We start from the raw sequence: 16,608 nt of genomic DNA on the forward strand, positions 1-16,608 counted from the left end.
CTTTAATCAAACTGCTGCATTTTGAGTAGATAAAATTGGTTTTCATTATGCATTTTCTCACACAGTTGTTGCCAAAGTTCCTCTCCCCCTCGATCCCTTAATTCCCCTCGATCCCTGTGCCCTCCTGTGGATGCGCATTTCAATTAAACTGCATGCAGTTCATTAATTTTGCAACGCTCATTTAGACGGGAATTTATAATTTTATAAGGCAAGCTGTGTATCCTGGTATCCTGACAGCAGCTACTGTGCAATCGGTTCGCTTCCCCGCTCCCGCTCTCCAGCATTGGAAATTTCTATCTTGTCATGTCTCTATCTCGCTCACTCCTTTTAAGAATATGTCCTGCGCATACGCGCGTTCAATTAATTCAAAACTCAAACGTAGCGTAGCTTGTTAATTTTTATTACAGTCATTGCATTTTGTCAGTGCGCAAAAAACTGAAATCCGCCCACACTCCCCTCCCCCCACCCCCTGAGGGTGGCACGCCCTGAGTTGCATAATTTGATGTCTAAAGTGTGTTTTTATGTAAAACAAGTCGCTATTTTTGTTGTTACTGTTGTTGTTGTTGTGTGTATTTCGTTGTTGCTATTTGGTTCTTAGCCATGCGTAGCGACGTCTGCGTGAATTGTTAATGGCTAAGTTGGCCTGCTGTGTCGGATCGGAACTGGGATTGAGGGTCGAGCTGTTAGATGCCGGCGAGTGGCGGGTCGCCAAGTTGGCGCATTCATTAAACACTTTGCGCCAAATTGAATTTTATGATGGCCAAAAAGCGTTGGCAGATTGCTGGCGTGTCTTCCTTGGCGTTGCGTCCTGATTGCAGCTGTCACTTTTAATGTTGTATTTGATTTTTAATGTTGCAGCTGCATAATTGCGCGTCAAATATGCAACAGACAATGAATCCAGAGTCCAAACTTCATTGCAACTGAAGCTGAAGCTGAAGCTGGAGTAGCAGCAGCCGAAGTTTAATTAGCAAAACACTAAAAAAAAGTGCTGCATACTTTTGGGTGGCACGCTAAAATGAGATTACACATACGGCGCATGTTGCAGACGAGTGACGACTTGAAGAAGGCAGCTAAAGTAAAAAAACAAAAGCAGCTTTTAACAGCATAGAAAACCCACATGCAGCGCTTTAATTATTTCTTGTGTCGTCTACGCTTAATTGGCCATTAAGGCTATGGCTCCAGAGGGCGAAGAGCGAAGGACGAAGAGCGAAGAGCGAAGGACGAAGGAGAGGGCGCGCAATGGTTAGCAGCGGTTGGTCAACGCACATCAAATTGACTTTACATGAAATATACATATAAAAACAGTAAGTCGCGTCTCTGTCTCGCAGTCTCTTGTCTGCACCACACTCTCTCTAGTCAATATGTATTGAGTGACCTGCTTTTTTGCCTGGCTAGCTGCATGAGCTCTCGCTTAATTGCGAACAAAGGCAGCTGCCACAGAGTGTGAAAGGGAATGTTCAGCACAGGAACGCAGCAAGTGTTTTTCCATTTCCGGCGGAGTGCGCAGCATGCAAATTGCCAAGCGGAAGTCGTTTTTAGTATTTTGTACTCATTTTGTTTTCGCGCACATACACACACACACACACAGCCACACGAACATACAACCACACACACACATTTGCAGTGACGAGTGACAACATCCTGACCAGGGACAAAGTTGCCGCGTGCCATTGCAAATGCCTTGAGATGCGAGTATGGACTGAAAACACAAAATTGCCGAGCGAGACAGAAGGAGACAAGAGCGAGAGAGAGCAAGAAAGAGAGACACAAATCAAGTGACAGCAGCAACCGCAACTAACGGAAGCGCCCAAAAACTTAACTTGTGCTTTGGCCAAAATGTTTAAGCCAAATTGGCAATTGTTTTGCAATAGAGGGTAGAATACTGCAGCCGACAAACTGCAAATGAAGTCCTGCAAGTTGCCACTAGAGTACAGTTTATGCAGTGGGGGAGCATTTGTTTATCAACTGTTGCCACTTTGTAAGGTGTTGAGCAAAAGTTTCCCCCTGCCTTCCACTCGCATTCGCACTTGCATTCGCTCTCGCACAAAAAAAAGGACTTCAATGAGTCTTAATTAAACTTGTTAACTACGCAAAAAGTCAACAATTGCTGCACTCTCCTTGCCACACTTTTATTTGTCGTTAGCCTTTTTGACTCTTTTCTGTTTCGCATTGACAAAGAGAAAAAGGCGAGAGAGTGGAGAGAGGGAAAAATAAAAGGAAAGAGAACGAGAAAAAAGTAAGATAGCATTTTCCATTGTTCAAATTGTTATCAAATGAAGCTGCCAGTTTAATGCATCGGCAAACAATTGTCCAACCAAAAATGGTCCACAATACGCTTGTTTTTCTCAGCTACATTTGGCAACAACACTGGCTAAAATGTTGATAAATGCAATTCTCACATTTTGCGAATTTCGTTTCAATTGTTGCTTAATCAATTTCTATGCGGTCAATCAACAATATTCTGCTGCATACTTTTAGGCTGCAGCAGAAATATAATTATGCATTACGCAGCAGCTTTGTTGATAAGTTTTCACATTACAAATTATACAAAACGGCATGTAAAAACCTAAATAATTTATTGAATTTATTTACCGTGTTATTATTATTTTCTAATAAATTAATTTGGGGCATAATTGATGACTATTGCTTAATTGGTTCTAAAAAGCGTTGCATGCTTTTAGGCGGCTATTGAATTATGTTTTTGGATGCATTAACAAATAAAATTAAATGCCAAATCGGCTGAATTGAAGAATTAAAGAGATTTTTGTTACTCATACGACCTGTTGTCGCATTAAACTTTCATACTGCCAACAATTGACAATGAAACAACAAAGTTGCTCGCTGTCCACGCTGAGCAGCCGCATTAATTGACACTTTTGTATGTGCAGCAGGGCTGTGGCATTAATAAAGCGTAACTTGCAACGCAAGTTGAACGCAAGTAGTGCGCATTTGTTAGATTTTTAATAACATTAATAAAGTGCACAAAGAAGTCAAAGTGCTGGGCGCACGCTATGTTCCATGTCCATGTCGATGTCGATGTCCATGCTCATGTCCAGGCTCTCGGCACGCACAGGACGAGCTAAGGCAGACCACACGGAAGACGGAAGGAAGTGGCAATCGAGTCACATGGCCAAGTTTGCGTTTATGCTTATTAGCAAGCAGCGCTGGGCTGTCGTGCATGCGAGCCATTAATACAATGCAGCAGCTCAAGCTGAAGCTGATGCTGAAGCTGATGCTGTTGCTGTAGCTGAAGGAGTGAAGCGCAGGAAGCAGCGCCATCCTTTTAGTTACAACATAAAGAAAACGTGTATGAATGTCTTCGGCATTGGCTCTGTGTGTGTGAGTGTGTGTGTGTGTGTGTGGAGCTCATAAAAACGACTGCGTACATCATCCAGGGACCAGTCGCTCACTCGTCTTCTGTCATGTTACAATGATAAAAAGTAATTTTATGACGCACTCACTCACACAGCGAGACCTCCAGACTGCACTTATTGGTTCGAAAGCGTTCATTGTCTTTGGCAGACGCACACATCCTGAGTATCCATCCTTTTGTAATGTTTCTAGCTGGCATAAAAGGCAAAGTGCACTCTGCACGGACACGGGGGCGTGTAACTTGAAACCTCTAAAGTTCCTCACTCTCTTCGTCATTCGCCTCTCCTCGCTTAGCTTAAAGACAACTCGTAAATTTGCCCCGAAATAAAAATGGCGAAAAATTCTAAAATCGTTTTGAGGCGCTGCTGACTGGATTTTAATGTCATTTGCTGCAGCTGTTGCCAGCAGCGCAGCGCAACGGCAACAACAACAACAACAACGCGAATCTAAAGCAAATTGCCACAAAAACCAAAAACGAGCGGCAAAAGGGTTAAGAGAAAAGCGGCGCTTAAATCAATTTCGTTTTGGGTTTTGGGTTTTGGGCAGCACCCGAAAAACCAACATGTGGCAAGTGTCATACTGACTGCAGCTGCAACACGCCGCAGTGGCCGCCAAATGGCTGTCGTGTGCGCTACTTCCGTTTCCGCTCCTGCTGCTAGCTTTTGTTTTTAATTTGCGCCTGGCTTTTTTTGCTCTCTTTTTTATACCCGCTACCCATAGGGTAGAAGGGTATTATAACTTTGTGCCGGCAGGAAATGTATGTAACAGGTAGAAGGAGGCATCTCCGACCCTATAAAGTATATATATTCTTGATCAGCGTCAACAGCCGAGACGATATAGCCATGTCCGTCTGTCCGTCTGTGTGTCTGTCCGTCCGTCCGTATGAACACCTAGATCTCAGAGACTATAAGAGATAGAGCTATAATTTTTTTTCGACAACATTTGTTATGTTTGCACGCAGATCAAGTTTGTTTCAAATTTTTGCCACGCCCACTTCCGCCCCCGCAAAACAAAAAAATCGAATAACAAGCGTAATTTTAAAGCTAGAGTTCCGAATTTTGGTATATATAATAACTACTATAGTAGTTATGATTTCTGAAAATTTGGTTGCGATCAGATAAAAATTGTCGAAGTTATAAAAGAAATATTTTTGTATGGGCAAAAACGCCTACTTACTAGGGGTCTTAGTTGCTTTGGCTGACAATCTGGTATATTGTGCCGTCTATGGTATATTTTGAATGCGGTACTATGTCGATATACCAAATATACCATTTGGTATATTTTTAGTATTTTTGCAGTATATTCGGTATATTTTGAGAAAATACCGCAAATTATATTTATTTTATTCAAAATGGGTAGCGGGTATCTCACAGTCGAGTACACTCGACTGTAGCTTTCTTACTTGTTTTTTGTTAAATTTGTTAATATTTTTTTGAACAACGCGTTTATAATAATTTATGCACAAAATAAAGTAAATCACATGCACAGACTGCTGAGTAGAAAGTGCGTGTGTGAGAGAGAGAAAGCTCGTTAAATGCCGCAAACAGAATATGGCAATAGTTTTATATCCGAATTGCTGCTGTTGCTGCTGCTTCTGTTGTTGCTTATTTTTCAGCAGTCATTTGCAGTTGCTGTTGCACTTTGTCTGCCCTGTCTGCTCACACTTTCGACCCAATCTCTCTCTCTCTCTCTCTCTCTCTCTGGTCTGCTCCGCTCTTCACTTTGCTTTTGGCCAGTCTAATGGACGTCATTGGCCATAGTTTTCTGACTTTTTGTATGCTGTCAAGTGCTCGCACTCGAAATTATTATCTGCCATTAATCATGGCTATAATGTTTTGGCTGCTGCTATAAAATGGAAGTGTACCAAGTGGATCCCACCGAGCGGCGTTATCCAATCCCAATCCTCCACAGCTTTCTCCACTTCACTCCACTGCTTCTCGCCTTTGCCCCGCAAGTCAAGAACTTGAAATGACAGCGCAAAGTCGAGGGTAGCTTTTGCCAGAAAGCTTGACCAAAGCTCTGATTAATTAATGGACTTTTAAAATTCATTATCAGGTATAAATAAGATTAGTTAATTTACACATTAAACAATATTATGAATTGCAAATATTATAAATTTTTAATTTTAGTTACAATTAGTTATCAACTTTTGTCGAAAGCTTACAAAAAGCTCTGTTATTTGAATGGACTTTTAAAATGTCTTAACATACATATATAAACCAAAATGAATATATCTGCTATTTAATAAGAAAATAAATCTCAACTGGAATATTTTTATAAACTGCAATGTTATAATAATATGTAATTTTATTTAAAAACTTTTCTGGCTGCCCTCTTGTATATAATTTTCTGCATCACTTTATTACAGTGACAATTATTTTAACTGCAGGGCATTTTTATTACGACAGTTCTTGTAGTTATATTTTCGTTTTTTTTTTTTTTATATTTTTACTCTTGTGCTCTATGCCCAACCGTTGCTCCCACACTTTCCCATCTCTCCCGCGCTACTCGACTTTGTTTTTTACAATATTATACAGAGCAGACGTTGAGCAGCAGAAAACGAGTAAAAACCTTAAAACAACACAACAAAAGCAAAACGTCGGGCCATAAGGTATTGTAAACTATACATAAATAACAAGCTCAATTTAGGCTCATATTAAAATGGAAAATGGAAAATAGAAATGAAAAAGAGAGAGAGAGAGAGAGAGAGACAGAGACAGAGAGAAAGAGAAAATAGAACATTTTTCTGCTGACTTTGACCAAAAAGGTGAAGAAGGCAACCAAAACTGTGTCAACATATCAAAATGTAAAACATGTGTGTATAGTGTGTGTGTTTGTTTGAGTGTGTGTCTGTGTGTGTGTAAAGGATTGTTTATTCTTACACGGCCGACTGAGTTGAGCTCACTGTCTGAACTTAGACACACACACACTTTTGTATTTATATTCATATTCATATTCGCATTCGCATTCGTATTCGTATAAAATTTATGACATGGCATATTTCCTTATGCTGGCTAAGGTTTTGCATTTTACATGAATTCCGATAGGCAGAGATCCTTTTGTCTTAACGCTCTTACGGCAATCTGATACAGGGCCAAGGTGTAGCATTTCAAATTTAATAACCCACCACATCGGCAACAGCAGTAGCTACAACAATAACAATAACAACAATAACAACTACTACTTGAAGTATACCTACCGCAAAAAATTTTATAAGCTGCTGTGGCAAGCTGCGGGCAAATCCAAAAACTCGAACCTGATGCCCGAAAAAACCCATTGAAAAACCATTTAGTATAGCCCGCAGGCCTTCATACAGAAAACGTGGGGTGCTCAGCAGCCAGGGAATTGGGTAGGAGGAGGAGGAGGATGGAGAGTGAAGAGTGGGAGAAAGGCTGATGGGGGTTAAGAGTAACCAGTTCTCAGACTTCCAGCTTCCAGCAGCTTCGCCCGGCCTCTCGGTACGTGTCAATGCAGTAAGCAAAGTTTGTGTGCCCAGTTTTCTTTTGCCGGCCTTTTTGGTTTTTAAGCCACATCAGTCAAAGCACCGCAGCAGCAGCAGCTAACACACATACACACACACACACACACACTTCGGGTGACTGATGCAATTGGGCATCCTAACGGTTTTTGGTCGGTAGCAACTTAACACTCACAACAGCTGCTCTGCTCTGCTCCCTGTCATTGCAATTGCAACGGCAGTGGCAGTGGCAGTGGCAGTGGCAGAGGCAACTGTTAGTGCAACTGCCACAGCAGCCTTTGCCTTTTGCTGCTTGCACATTTCGCATCAGTTTTCAGTGTTGCTGCTGCAGTTTTGCGTGCTAATTTGGCATCTAATTTGCAGCATGGACAGCAAATGAGCAACTTTCAACTGTTGCCATCTGATGTTGCAAGTGCAATGTTGCAGCCTGCCGCTTGCTATAGCTGCTGAATTTGCTTTTCTGTTGTGCTCGCATTTTGAATATGCTTTCAACTTTCAAACCATACGAAATAAGTTGACGCCAGCAAAAGAGAGGCGACGAATTTTTGCACGCCTCGCAACCCACAACAAACCTCATTAATGCCTCATATGCAGCTTCATTTGACTGAACTATTGCTTAGCTATGCAACAAGATATAGTACACACATACAAATGAGTTGTTTTGGCTTCAATTGATGCCAGTTCACAGCTCAATTTAGCGTTTAATGTTGGGATTGTGACGTTGCTTTCAACTATTTAGCCATCTGGTGTAAAGTGAACGAAATTGAATTTGCTGAATAAGTTCGTTTGTTCATTCTTGATCAGTGAACTAGCTCGTTCAATTCGTTCTTTTGATTTTGTAGCCAACCTTGTTCATCGTTCTATTTCGTTCATTATTTGTATTCGATCGAAGTTTGCTTATTTCAACCCGCTTTGCTTTATTTGAAGTATACCATTATTTTTATTGGTTTCACAAAATTCTTGTATTTTGGAGTACACATAATAAATCCAAAATAAGAGTTGCCACATCAGTTCAAATTGCTGAATGATAGTGAAAGGCACCAGATCGCCAAAGAACGAATAAACGAAAATGGAAGTTGTGAACATGAACGAACGAAAGACAAGGAGTGAACAACAGAGCATGAACAAAATGAAGAGCAAACTGCACGATGAAGGTGAACTTGTTTGTTTTCGTTCACTTTAATGTAAAGGTAATTTTAGTTCACTCTTACTTAGTTCAGTGCTTGAACAATCTTTTCCTACTCAACATCGATGTCATCGATTTACCCTTCAATGTTGATAATAAACCGTTGAGTCTGACAATTGTTGTTCACATTTTTGTAGTTGCGTTAAAGTATATACTTATCTGAAAAGCACAGTTAGTTAAGAGTTTAACCATTCACTAGCTGTTAACTAACATTCAGCCCTTTAATGAAACTCTACATACATATTTAGTTGTTGATAATTAACTGTTGAGTCTGACAATAGTTGTTTAAGTAATTAGACGATTATAGCACTGTCGTCGTAATCCGTGAACGCAGCCACTTTGAATTCAGGACATCGTGACGCACAGGCAACAGACAGGAATGAAGCATGTACCAACTTGCATATATAGAATATATGCTACATATGTCTGTATGTCTGAATGTATGTACGTATGTCTGTGCTTTATACTATGTAGGTTGGCATCGACGTAATTATGTTTGCTTACGTGAACAGTGTCGTCAGCAACAACAAGGATGTCAGCTATGTGGACAACACCAACAATGTGGCTTGAAATTTGACACTTTCACAGTTGGTCAGTTGATTTGCTCGCTTGCCCGCCATGGCCTCTCTGGACTCTGCGTTTCACCCTCGTTGTCATCCTCGTCCTTGTCCTTGCCCTCGTCCTGTGCTGTAGTCTGTAGTCCTGAACTGTTTGGCAGCGCCCCAGCCAGTCTGCATTTTGTTAGATTAATGTCCTGCTCAATCATCAATAGGTTCAGCGTACTACGCCGTTTTGTTTGTATAGCACTTGTTTATCGTGCTGGCTCTAGTCCTGGTCCTGGCCCCGGTCCTGGCTCTGGCTCTGGTCCTCGTTCCCATTCCCATTCCCGGAACTTCCACTTGGGCTCTGGTAACGCTTTTCTTTTCTCGAATTTGGTTTTTTTCCCGCTTTTTTTTTGTGGTTTTCGTTTCGTTTGCTGCGCTTTATTCTATTTATTACAGCTTTCATTTTGGCTTGTGCATTCATCCTTTGCTTTGTTCTTTCGTTTACTTTTAATTCATTTAGGTTTTCTTGTTGTACATTTTGATTGATGACCACTTTAATTGCGGATATTAAATGACAAGCGAACGCCGCCCAACCATCCAATCTTCCAACTCCCTGCCCTCTGTCACCTTAGTGCCATTTTGTGGCTTCTTTTTTCGCCGCTCTAATTTTCCACTGGTCAACTAACTGCTGCCCGGTTTGCGCTTTTATCGATCGATCTGACTTCTTCCCGAAAATATTTTGTATATGGCAGGAAGGTTGTCTTCATTCCAATGGCATCCCTCGATGCGGTGTGGTGCGGTGCGGTGTGGCAGCCATTTGTTCAAACTCTTTCCACACCGCAAATAAACAAAGTTAATCAATCTGAAATCGACTGCAATTCGACGTGTAGTGTGCAGTGGGGTTTTTAAGCTATTTTAATTAGAGATTTGTCGGCAACGAATACACAGCGAATTTGTTGAATAGAAATCAATCACAGCATTTACTTGACACCGCTTACCTACTGAACGAAACTTATATTGGTTTATTTAAAGTCCTTCATTTGCATTAATCACCTTCGTGAACATTTTAGCTGAATGTACTTTTAACATATTCAAAGCTTTGAGGATGTCAATCGGTGTCCAGAATGTTATTTCACATTTTCGATCCTTTACTTCAGATTCACTATTAAATATACTGTATACTTATGTTTTATACTAAATTGTATCCAACTATCTATTCTTAAGTGTGCCCAACTTTATCTATTCTTATTAAAAGTTTAGTATGTAAAGATATTCTTAGTATTTAAGTAAGTATTAATGTCCACGCCAAACACTAGATATTATGGCGATGACTAATACAACTTTATGTTGATAACTTAATCACGTTTTACAGCACGCATAAACGTATTTAAATAGGCACAAGAGTTCAGAGTTCAGATGCTGTTTTATTCCTTTGATGTGGGCGCTGAATACTGATGACTTTGCCAGCCGACAAACTAGAACTGTAACTGTGCGGAAAGTGGAAAGTGGAACTGGGCTATAACTACGTAATAATTCTAATGAAAAATGTCGAGCTGCAAATGTGATTAGTTGCTTTGATTGTCAATTAAAGCACAGCAACAAATTTGCAGTGGGGAAAATCTCGTTAGTGTGTGCGCCTTATACAGGGTATACACCATATACTATTTGGTATATATGTACTATATACTATATATAGCATATTAATATACTGTCACAGTTGATGATGAGCGAATCCTAATTAATTTTGTAGTGTGTGTGTGTGTATATTGGTGTGCATTAAATGACACAGCAAATCAGTTGGCTTGCTCATTAGGCACATTAATTGATAAATTGATATTGGCTGGACAATGCCAGAGGGCAGATAGGCGTTAGGCTGGCCAAAAGAGCTAGGGGTAGAATACCAAAGACGAACAGAGTTATGAACTGAACTGAGCTGACTTTATGACTTGTTTGCCCGTAGTTGTTGTGCGAGCGTGTGTGTGTGTGTGTTGGGTGTGCATACACACTTGAAGTTCAAGTTGTTAAAAGTCGCAAGCTAAAAGATAAACATCAATTCGAGCTTGCCTTTCGTCCTGTCTGGCTGTCAAATCGAACTTTGATTAGATTTGATATTTTTCGTGCAACTTTTATGCGAACTGACATAAAGTTTGGCTCTGTTGCCGCAACCCCAAAAGCTTGCCCACAACAATCAGTTAATGCAATGCAGGCTTGCAAAATATAATACTATCCCGAAAAAAATATATGTACATTTTCCATGGCAGTAACCGTTGCTGCTTTCACTACCTTTACCGTTATTTTGTGGCTTGATTAATTATTGTGGGTTTTAGTGTCAGCAGCAAGTTGATTAATGCTTTTGTTGTTGTTGTTGCTCGGCTCTCTGTTTGTCATTTGTAGCGAGCCTAGTGTCACCAATTGTTAATTGTAGTTAAGCGTTTTAATTTTCATATGTTACAACAACACCAACAACGACAGCAAACATGAACAACAACAAGCAGCAGGTTAAATGCCACAATGACACCATGCAAAGCAAAGCAACGAAAAAAAAGTACAGCCGAAATTCCAACGGTTGCCGAAAACGAAACCGAAACCGAAGCCAAACCCGAAGGCAGGCAAAACGAATTAATTAGAGGATGCGCCTGCGCTTTGCCAGAGAATGCAGTGAAAAGAGAGAGAGCGCGAACTCTTATAAAGCTTTCGTGGTGAGCTTTGGGATCAGAACAAAGCACAGCGCACATGCGAAAGCCCAGCACGAAAGTCTTATACGAAGCGTCGCGTCGAATTCATTCAAATACGGCAGCACAGCTGGCTGAGCCCTCAGTTGCTGGCAAGTTGTCGGTGTGAGTGGTACAGAAATATTCTGGAGCAGCCGCAACAACATCATCAACAACAGCACCAGAATTTTGTGTGTGGTGGCAATCAAAAGTTAAATTGCTGTTAAATTAATATGTTGTGGCAACGGTGGCGAAGAAGCGATCGACAATGGGAACGTTGGCGAAACACTCGAATCAGCAGCGCATTCAACGTCAGCGTAATCCCTGCCACTTGACAACAACGGAAACGACAACGGTAACGACAGCGACAACGAGAACGGCAACGAGAAAGAGAACGGCAACTTGACTGAAAGAAAGTCAGCAGCTCCATGGTGCTGGGCTTTTACAATGGCCCGATTAAAAAACAAAAAAGCCAAGCGCTGAAGTGCTCAAGTGTTGGCCAAGTCATTTGTGCGTTCATTGTGGAGGATCTAGCTCGAAGGATGACGACGAATGGGACAACAAAAACGGCGCCAGCTTAGTGCTGCAGCTCCGTTGTCGTCATATAATGTCTGCTAATATTTGAAGAGTGCGCCGCATTAATTGACATGAAAGTCAGAATACAAGAAGCAGAAGAGGCAACAAGAAATGAAGAAGCAAAAAAAAAAAATAGAAGAAATGAAAAGAAGAATGAGAACCTCTGCAAGTTTGCCTAGACGTGAACTGTCCTTTGGCTTTAGCTTTGGCTTTCGCTGTGCTGCTCTGACTCGGCAAGCTCACTTCAGCTAGGTAAGTGCGCTGGCTTAAGCCTAAGTCTACTGTCTGTGTGATTGTGTATGCTTGACTGTATGAGTGCAAATGTGTGAGAGAGTGTGTGTGAAAGTGTGATTGTGTAAGTGTGTTGTATCTGTTGTATTTTGGTGGCAAGTTCGAAGTGATTTATATGCCAATAAATGCACGAAACGGGCGCATTAATATTGCAACTGCTTCAACTCTTGCTCGCTTTCGTTCTCTCACTCTCTCTCTCTATTTCTCTGCCTTAGCACATTAGTGCTATATCTCTCCCTCTTTCCCACTCTAGTTTCTCATTCACTAGTTTATGGCAAATTAGCCTGGCTTGTAATTTAGTGTTGCATAGCCAATCGGGCGCCAGGCACTAAATTACATAACGCCAGTCGACCATATGGTAACAAATAATATGGCAAATCGTTTGCTGCTGTCAATTTGCAAATTAGAGAGACACACACACACACAAAATCCAAATGCAAATTTGTTTGTTTTGTCTCCTCATTTTTTATGGCCTGTTGTTGCCTGGCAATCAGCAATCAATTGTTTAACATATTGCACTTTAAAATAGGACCAAAGCAGAGGTATTATTTTATTGCTCTGATCCCATTTTTTTTACTGTGGTCGTTTTGTTGTACTCTCTGTGGTGGCTTTGTGCGTGTTTGATTGTTTATTTGTTTGTGTTTTATATAATTACGTGCCATATTAAAACAGTTTTTTCCCCTTTTTTGAACGTTGTTCATTTCAAAAGTTTGCTTTACGTACAACAAAAAAGTATTCAATTTAACTGTTATTTTTTTGTATTTGGGAAATACAAAAAATTAACATCTGGCGTGTTTTACTTTAACTTTTAGAGCTTAACATCTGCATTACTTAAAATCATAGTTATTTACTATTGATTTTACGCTTATTTACCTATTTAAGTTTGCTTTAGCACAAATTTAATGTTGCCTACTTTTGGGCGCAGAAAGTTCTATGACCTCAAAATCTTTGAAATCACACATAAGAAACTTTTGAATATTAGTTAATGCCCTGAAGGAATATTTATTCAACGGTTAATTAACCCATTTGCAAATTCTAGTAATAATTCCAGCGGCATCAAACGATTTTAGTCATGTTAATTAAGATTTCTTAGCTCTCACAACAATATCAAGAACAATATTAGCTAATTCGCAGTCAATTAAATTGCAGCCTTTATTCAACCTATGTAAATATTTGCCTCAAACACTTTTCTCTTCAATGGCAAATTCAATTAAAAAAAAATAAACTAAGTAAAAATTGCCAAAAGCGTTTGCCTTGCCTTTGCGCCAACTTCTTTTTTCGGCTAGGAAAAATCTTTTTTAATAATATTTAAATGGAATTACTTTTAATTAAGTCCGAAGTCCAGACGCGACCACAAAAGGCTGCAGTAACTACAACCAGTCCTTGCCGTCTAGGAGCCAAGCCAAACCAAACCAAACCAAAATGTTAACAGTCTCAAATTACCAAGTCGAAACAAAAAAAAAAAAGAGCACGCAGAAAATGTAGCGCAAGGAAGTGATTAAAATTTTACTTACCTCTAGGTAGAACTGCCCTGTTACTGTTGCCACTTGCTGCCGCTTGCCCCAAGTTTTTTTTTCTTTTTTTGTTGCCTTCTTTATTTTCTGGTGTCGTCGTGTTTTTTTTTTTGTTGCTGCTGTTTTGTTTTCATAATAAGTAAGTATTAATTAATGCAAAAATGAAGAACTCGAACTTAAGTAGGGCTTCTGCTGTTGGTTCTTGTTTTACAAATGAGCAGCGCTTTGCAGTTTTTGAAATTTGAGAGCGTGACGCAAATTAAGATCCCGAAAACCGTTGAGGGAGCAAAGCACAGAGTCGACTGCAGCGACCCCTCCGTGTCCATTCAACCAAAATGAACTTAATGAAAATGAAATTGACACCTCTACCTACGGCTACGGCGACCCTGCTTATAAGCAGGCATTCCGTTCTCTCCCCCATCGTTGACGATTTTTTCCTCTTTTTCCTCTTTTTTTATTTTTTTTTTTTTTGTGTTGTTTGCTGCTGACCACAGAGCTTGAAGTAAAATTATACGCACGTCTGAAGTTACGTGAATGTCGATGATGAGTACAGTGCGTGTCAATAGTTGAAACACACCAGCCAGGAAGTTGGCAAACCAGGCGGGAGAAGGAAGCAGGGAGCAGGAGAAGGGGAGGGAGAGGGACCATGTCCTTCCACCATTGCTGTTGCCTGGCACTTCCTGCCTGTGCCATCCCCGTTGACATTCTGCGTGTGCGGCCAGAGAAATGCTCATAAATCTTCTCATAGCTCTCCCCCCCCCCTCCAACCTCACCCAATCTCGACACCCCGCTCACACATTGTCTCTTTTGCTGTAGTGTGGCGTTATTTCGATTTCAAAACTGTCTGTATATGTGCATACATGTGTGTGTGTGTGTGTGTGCGTGTGGCGACTTTATGTTTTATCTTGCTTTTACGCTTCCGAGCTGATGGTCCTGCCACTGCTGCAGCTTCAGCCTCTGCCTCAGCCTCAGCCTTCGGCAAAATATCCTTGTCGCCCGTTCCAGTTGCTGGCCAGTGCCCGAATTGTCTCCAGTTATTTCAGTTTGTTGTTTAGCTCATAAATCTGCTTATCTGGCGAGTCGTCGCATTGCTTGCGCACCGCCTTAAACCAATGCCTTTTGGCATCTACTTTTCGCTCTCAATACCCTGTAATTAAAAAGAGTTGAGCCAAAGCGAATATTGTTAGTTTTTGTCGCAGCTAAACCAAGAAAACAACTAAGCGATGAATTTATGCGGCACACGTTTATCGATCTTAAATTTCTATCGATTGTTATTATTTAGTATTTGTAGTATTATGTGCACACTAAAAAGAAACACTGAAAAATACCACACTACGAAATTGACAACAAACCAAAATTGAAAGCTCTCAAATATTTCACACTCTTGAATATCAACCAAAACTTAAAGTATTTTAATTACTATTTATTAGAAAAAAGTTAGGGTATTTTCAAGTCGCATAAATCTTGCACACCGTTGCTGCTTTTAAGTTTTGTACTTTTTTTTGTATGTGGCCAGATTCGTTTAGATTTTGGGAGGACTGAAACCAGCTGCGGCGCATTAAAGGATTTTGCAGCAACTTGACCCTGTTGCAGTCATGCATAAATTTGTTAGATTTGCCCATTGACAAAGCAACCAATATCCACACTCACACACACAAGCACACGCTTACACACCACTATAGAAAAACAAAACAAGAAACGACAAAACAATATTGTGCCACAATTTCTGGAACCCAAAATGTTGGTCGAGCTCCTAAAAGTTATAAATATTTTTGGGAATTAATTAAGCCCTAACACAGGGCAGCGATAGCGCAGTGGAGAATGGAAAATGGAACTGCCCCCCCACTCTCTTCTCCCTTCTTCCTTTCCCTTTTTCCCCCTTTAGGAAGCCAAAGCATGTTTGAAATATGCACGAAATGAAATTAGTAGCCAAAAGATAAAAACGTAATGAAATCAAATGCGGCCTAAATATTTTCGAGTCGTTTCAGTATCCTGTATCCCAGCTCGGCGACAACAAAGCAGAGTCACGGCCAGAGCCAAGAAAATTGAAATATGTGCTCCTATAAATGGGTTGCAGTTTACTGGAGCGTAAAGTCAAATGCGCTAATGAAAGATTGTGAAAGCAAATGCGCAGCGAGAGAAAAGATTATTACAGCATTTTGACGGCGGCAGATTCAAAATGAAGTTGGCAAGCGAATTATTTGATAAATTGATAGGACGACGAAATGGGAAAAGAAAAAAAGTCAAGAAAAATCATTTTCAATAGGTATTACAATAGATTAGCGAGAAAAATGATAAAAAAAAGTGATAAGAACTAATTAATTAAATTGCAAAAGTAATTATTGAATTGAAGTGTTTGGCATTGTGAAAGATTATCTCTGACATTTAGTTACTTTGAAATACTTCTACTGCGAATAAAAACAAATTTGGGTGGTTAATTATGAAGTCTAAATCCGAACGTTGAATGCTTCAACTTTTTGATTATTTTAGCCCAGTAGAAAACTACAATTAAACGTCAGTTCGTTGGCGTTTAAAGTCATAAAATGCACAATGCGGAGCCTTCGTTTAATTTGAATTTTAATGTGCGCTCAAAATTCTTGCATGTCCGCACGACGAAAATTTTTTAATATTTATTTCAAATGGCCCTATGCTGGCAGTCAGCTGTAAACTGTTGGGATGTTTTGGATGGCACAAAAAAGGACATCGCCGCAGTTGTTGAGTCGTCTGCATACGTCATCGAACTGTTGACCGAGTTGGCGTTTGGCCAGCCATGTTTGCCTGTTGCCTGCCAGCTTTCCCTCGCTCTCTATGCTTTGCCTTCTGCTGTCAGCAAAACTGGGCAGAGATAGTGCAAAGGACACGCAGCAGAAGAGTCTCGGGGCTAGGAAGCTGTTTTATGCATTAAGGCGCAAAGTGTTGATAGGCAGCCGCATGG

General features: G+C 40.4%; 1 protein-coding gene across 1 annotated transcript in view; it reads left to right on the top strand.

The window, feature by feature from the left end:
* LOC132789586 (matrix metalloproteinase-2) overlaps positions 1–16,608 on the top strand; it is a 95,804-nt gene that overhangs the window by 26,347 nt on the left and 52,849 nt on the right.

Source organism: Drosophila nasuta, chromosome 3 (assembly GCF_023558535.2).
Source record: "Drosophila nasuta strain 15112-1781.00 chromosome 3, ASM2355853v1, whole genome shotgun sequence".
Taxonomy (NCBI): domain Eukaryota; kingdom Metazoa; phylum Arthropoda; class Insecta; order Diptera; family Drosophilidae; genus Drosophila; species Drosophila nasuta.